This window comes from Papio anubis, chromosome 6, assembly GCF_008728515.1.
Source record: "Papio anubis isolate 15944 chromosome 6, Panubis1.0, whole genome shotgun sequence".
In the NCBI taxonomy this organism is placed as follows: Eukaryota; Metazoa; Chordata; class Mammalia; order Primates; family Cercopithecidae; genus Papio; species Papio anubis.
In genome coordinates this window covers 80,563,796-80,569,998 of record NC_044981.1, presented here as the reverse complement: position 1 = coordinate 80,569,998, position 6,203 = coordinate 80,563,796, and the positions used below count along the sequence as shown (strand labels likewise).

The 6,203-nt window shown below is 40.1% G+C and overlaps 1 long non-coding RNA gene across 1 annotated transcript; it reads left to right on the top strand.

Annotated features, from left to right (window-relative positions):
• The first annotated feature begins 1,219 nt into the window (after positions 1 to 1,219).
• Positions 1,220 to 5,779, top strand: LOC103883828. Its single transcript, XR_001901450.3, has 2 exons — positions 1,220 to 5,340; positions 5,439 to 5,779. It is a non-coding gene; the product is annotated as an uncharacterized LOC103883828 (long non-coding RNA).
• The last annotated feature ends 424 nt before the right edge of the window (positions 5,780 to 6,203 follow it).

Here is a 6,203-nt window from a genome sequence, read left to right as displayed (position 1 = left end):
GATGAATCACAGAAATAAAAGGAAGGAAGGAAAGAACTAGATCAACTCAGGGGGACAAGTTGCTTGGGAAAATAGCTGAACCACCTAAAGCATATTTTAATTAGCCACAGTGGAGCAAACACTAAATTAACTATGCTTTGGGCTCAACACACCTTGAAGCAGCTAGAGGGATTCTGGGGATGAATAGCTTTAATTTTGTCCAAAGAAAACCACTCTATAATACATCTGTTGGTGGTTAACAGATCTTCAATATGTCTAAAAGACTGAAAATATTGTATATTTAACGAATATAATTTTGAATTCCGCTTTTTCATGAATTCAACTGTAGAAAGGAAAACATTAGAAATGAGGCTCCCAGACTTTACTTATGAGAACTCTTATAGAAATATTCTAAGAAAAAAATTTCATCAATCTTTATAGTGCCTGGAGGACCGCTAAGGACAACAACCTAAGGACCTCTTTGAATATCCCCCAGCCTATGCACTAGGTAGGCAAAAGAGTGTGCATTAATAATTGTGGAGTCAGAATTGTTGAGTTCTGATGGCTCTTAATTCCGTATCACACAGTATCTCTTCTCATGTAGGGTGATGGTCTTCTTAGCAGAACCTACAGGGGCATAGAGCTGGGAAGAATCTTGCCTATAGATTCAGAGTTGGAGAGGGTGGCAACTTAGCATGTCTTCCCTGGAAATGCTGGTTGCTGCAGAAAAGAAGAAGACGGAAGTTTTTTCCATAACTGCTGGGGCTGCTGCCTCCAATTACCATGTAAACTATATTGGTATTTTCTTCTGTCTGGGGATTTTGGACATTGGAGTGTCTCCAGAGGAGATGCAGTGGTTCTAAACCCTAGTTACATGTTAGAACCTCCCAAACAGCTCTTTAAAAAAAAAATGAAGATACCAAGACCCACTCACAGATATTTGATTTAATTTATCTGGGTAGGGGCCTGCTTATATGTATTTAAAAAATTTTCTTGGCCAGGTGTGGTGGCTCACGCCTGTAATCCCAGCACTTTGGGAGGCTGAGGCGGGTGGATCATGTGGTCAGGAGATCGAGACCATCCTGGCTAACATGGTGAAACCCTGTCTCTACTAAAAATACAAAAAATTAGCCGGACGTGGTTGTGGGCGCCTGTAGTCCCAGCTACTCAGGAGGCTGAGGCAGGAGAATGGCGTGAACCCAGGAGGCAGAGCTTGCAGTGAGCCGAGATTGCACCACTGCACTCCAGCCTGGGTGACAAAGGGAGACTCTGTCTCAAAAAAGAAAAAAAAAATTTCTTTGGGCAGTAGTTGTGCAGTCAGGGTTGAAAACCATGGAGACAGAGGGAGCTTGATATTTTCCAAGGACTAGGAAACAGTTACATGCTGGACTTGGTCAAAGCCCAACTCAGTTTTTCTTCCCTTGTCACAGACTTTCCAACTAGAAGACATTTATGGAATAGGTCTAGCATTATTCTTGTAATATTGGATACGAACCAGTAACGGTTCACATTTTTCAGTCTGTCTACATTGTTTGTAAACTGTTACTTCAACTACCAAAATTAACTGGACTAGACCACACTGGCTACTGATTAGGGCCCAGTTAACTTCTCTCTGATGCTTTGAATTATTTTATGGTGTACTTGGTTCCTGTCAGTCAGTGATATGCAAATTAAAATTTGGTGTATATTTTTCATAGTGTATAATTGTACAATCTGAAATATCCAAACCATATCTATACATAATTCTTTCCCATGCCACATCCCCATTTCTTTTAAGCCAAATGTACATGCCCATTTATATGTTAAAGTTAATGCAAACCCTGTTTCGTGGATAAAATTGGAATGGGTTTCTGTGCAGTGTTAAGTTGGCTCTGTGATTAATCCTGTATCTTTGTATTAGTTTATAGTCTCAGGTGATTACTTGGTTCCCTATGAGGTAGAGGCACTTCTTTAATTATCATAGATTTTCTTTACAAATACAGTTTTACTTAGGTATTTAAGGTGGGTCACACTGACTCAGAAGAATATGATAGCTTATTGATTCTATTCCACAAGAAACATCATGTGGCAATCCACAAGAAACTTTCATATATTTTTACATAAAATAACAGAAGAGTCATAAAGGTGTTTACCATGATTAGTAGGTGAATGCTTGGTTAGTTTCTATCCTTCCGAAGACAGCTGATCTAGGGAGGCTGAGGGTGGCAGAAAGAATACCTAGAGGCAACAGGGAGTATTCAAGACGGCTCTGGGCTGAGAATTGGGGAAAAAACTTGGAGATGGCGCTACTACTTACTGTATCTGGAAAATGACCTGGTTGAGCTAGATTATACCTCAGGCTCTCTGCAGTCCTAAGAGCCTATGGTTTTGTTCATTACCATATTTTACAACTTTGTTTTTGTGTTAGATGATCGCCTCATGGAGCTCAAGACCAGCATTTATATCGTCTTAAATGTCCATGGCATTTAGGGCAGCACTTCTCATTTTCCATGGTAAACTCACTGGTGATATTTAAAAGATTATTAATTTTTGAAAAACATCATGCTTCTTCAGTCTTGTCAGGACACCTTAGGAGGGACTGGTTACTGAGTGATCTCAAGGAAGCAGTTGGAGGCCAGGGGAACTTTAAAGGAGTGAGGGAATTAGTGAGGAGTGGAGGTTCCCTGAAAGAACAAGATGTGTATGAAAGGAGGTAGGAGTGGGAGAGTTTCATTTGAAGTTTCTTTCCTTGTCTCTGCTTGGAGTTGAAATCTGCACAGATGTCAAATGTGTATTATTATTTTACTTAGAAAAATTTGTGCATTATATTTATTACTTTGAAGCTTTTCCCAACCTTTTGAAAGAAAGATTACTGAGAACAAATCTCCTAGAAATTAGTCTACCTGGGTCCAAGTGCCAACCTGTGCCAGCTGAGCAGGCTGTAGCTTTGGGCTGATGTCAAGTTGAAGATGGGAATACGAACAAAGAGTTCTGTTTTCCCCAATCCCTTATGGGCCCTTCTGGGCCCTGCTAAAGCCAAATTCAAGGCGGTCTTAGGGGATATGGCTCTAAGGCTGGCTGGAATGAGGAATCCTTTGAAGTTTCCTGTTTTTTATCCTCTTGTTTCCACTCCGTGAAGGTTTAAGATGAGACTCTGGCTCCACAAGAAGCAGCAGTTTAGAAGAGAGACCCTCTAGAAACTCAGACAGAACCAGCTAAGCCCATCAGTGGGAGGGCAGATTTGGGAACAGAGTCATCTGAAGTTGTCTTAGCATTGAGCTGAATTACTGATTTCCACAAAACTGGAAAACATTGCCCTGTGTTATATAAGATGTTTGCCCTTTGTGTTTCCTTGTCAAACTTTGTTTTTGAAATTTCTTTACACATGACTCTTTTAATCAGTTTATTTTTCTTTAACAAAGCATTGAAACCACTGGATATATTTATAGGTTGTGGGAACTGGGACTAACTGGGAGAATATTTAAATTTTTGTTTTCTATTTTTTCTCCTTTCGCTTTTCCCCCGACTGCTTCTGTGGGTCAGACATCCTCTCCTAAGTGCCTATACTCATCCCGACACTCTGAGACCCTCCATTGTCACTCGCTCCCTGGGCAGCGTGTCATGCTCCTGAGCTCTTGGATTCTCAGCCACATCTCACCTCTCACCCCATTATGACACTGCCAGAACAATGGACTGTGTCCTCAGAGCTTGTTAGGAAAGGGGGCCAGTCTATTAATTCAGGATAAAGGGTTAATGGACCATCATGGTCTAAAGCAAGGGTTGGCAAACATTTTCTGTAAAGGGCTTGTAGTAAGTATTTTAGGCTTTGTGGGCTATACAGTCTTTATTGCAACTACTGAATTCTGTTGTAGTACTGAATAAGTAGCCATAGACAAAATTAAAGAAATGTACATTGCTGTGTTTCAATAAACCATGGTTATTGAAATGTAAATTTTGTAATTTTCACTTGCCACAGAATATTATTCTTCTCTTGAATTTTTCAGCTATTTACAAATGTGAAAACCATTCTTAGCTCACTGACCAAACAAAAATAGTCTGCAGGTTGGATTTGGCCAGGGCCCATAGTTTGTTGACTCCGGGTCTAAAGTGTGAGTCCTCTCAGTTAATTTTTCTATATTTACCTGTACATTAGATTGCTTTAACAGAAGTAATTAGCAATTTCAGGTATTGTGTGTATAGAGATATGGGGGAAGCTTCCAATCACAGCTCAGAGTTGACTGCCTGTCCATCTTCCTTCCTTAAGACCAGCTCTGGAAAAAGCTCCATTTTTCAAGTACATTTGCCCAGCTCTATGAAAGCCCAACTGTTGAGTAGGCACTGCTGTGTAAACAGTCCACATGTATCATTTATGTTTTAGAACACAGAAGGCTCTGATTCATAATGTGAGTCAATCATGAAGCTCTGCTGATTTGTCCTTGAAAATTCTGCACATTCTTTTTTTTTTTTTCCCTCAAATCTTGCTGTCCTGTGGTAACATTTGTCAAGAGTGGCCCACTTTCCTTGTTTCCCTCTTTTTTAAGGTATGCCAACTTTGGGGGATATGTAACAATGCCTGAAATCCCAATGACTTAATCAAGGTTCTCACTTACATCACAGTCCAATACAGACTGATGTCCTTGGAGGTTGGCGGTGTGAGTAGGGGTGCAGGTTGGAGAGGTACCTCTGCTTTATTCAGTCCTCAGGGACCCAGGCTGTTTCATGTAGTGGCTTTGCCATTCCTCAGCACCCAAGAGCATTCCACCGGATCCTCTGCCTGTGACCGACAGACAATAGAGTATGTGAACGACCCTGCAGGAAGTGTTTTAGGGCCCAGGCTGGGAGCTCAAGTGGAATGTTGGCCAGGAACCTCAATTTCTTTCCATTTGAGACTCTCTGTAGGACTGTTTGGTCCTCTTCACGGCATGGCAGCTGGAATACATGAGAAAATGTTCAAAAAATAGGAAGTAGAGACTGCCAGTATTTTAGAGCCTAGGCCTGGAAACAAGCACAGCATCACTTTTGCTGTATTTTATTGTTCAAGTGGTTACAGAGACCATCTCCATTCAAGAGAAGAGGCTGTATTTCACCTTTTCATGGGAAGTGTTTCAGAGAACTTGAAGCCAACTTGAAACCAACACAGGGTGTTATGTTGAGGGTAAATATGAGTGAGTGGATGAGCATGACACTAATTCAGAAGTCCTCATCACTATTCATGCCCTGCTGTGAACTATGAATCAGCCATTCTAGGGGCATGTTGGAGTTACAAGCTGATTGTCTAACGCAAGGGTTGGCAAACTACAGCCTGTGAGCTAAATCTGGCCCGCTGTCTGTTCTTGTAAATATAGGTTTATTGAAACACAGCAATGGTCAGTCATGTATACGGTATGTGCTGTTTTTACACTACAACAGCAGAGTTGAATAATTGTTATGGAGAGTATGGCCTGCAAAGCATCAAATATTTACTCTCTAATCTTTTACAGATAAAGTTTTCTGACTCTTGCTATAAAGAGACTCAAAAAATCTCCCATCATTAGGACCAAGTGCAAATAAGCTTACAAAAGTCAGACCTGCTGTTGTGATCGACATGAGTCTTCTGGAGCTGAGTGGTTCTAGACTTCTTGTGGCTCGTCTCAGACATTGCTTACATTTTTTGGCTGGAGAAAGATTTCTCACTCAACACCCTTTCTTTCAGAGCAAAGTTCCAAGCACTGGTCTTATGTCTGTTTTTGTTTTTAAGTTAGCACTAGATTGTCTGTATTAGTGGCATGTCTATGTATTTTAGGAATAAATTAAAAATAAATAATCACTCATTTGAAATTGACATTTGGAATTTTCTCTCTCCTTGTCCTTTATTTTCTTACTCTCTGAGGCAGTATTTTAGTCAAGTAAGTGTTCAAAGATAATCCACATTGAAAATTCACTTATAAAAAACCTCACTGGGGAGGTATTCATCAAAGGGTACCATGTTTCAGTTATGCAAGATGAATAAATCCTAGAGATCTACTGTACAGCATGGTGCCTGTAGTTAACAATATTGTAATGTATACTTAAAATTTGCTAAGAGGGTAGGTCTTATGTTAAGTGTTTTTATCACACACACAAAAATAATAAATGAAGATGGGAGGAAACTTTTGGAGATAATGGATATGTATGTGGCATGATGGAAGTGGTGTTGGCTTCATAGATATGAAAGGACATTTATATGTTTCTCTTGTTTTGAAAAGTTTTCTGTTATTAGTTCTTTG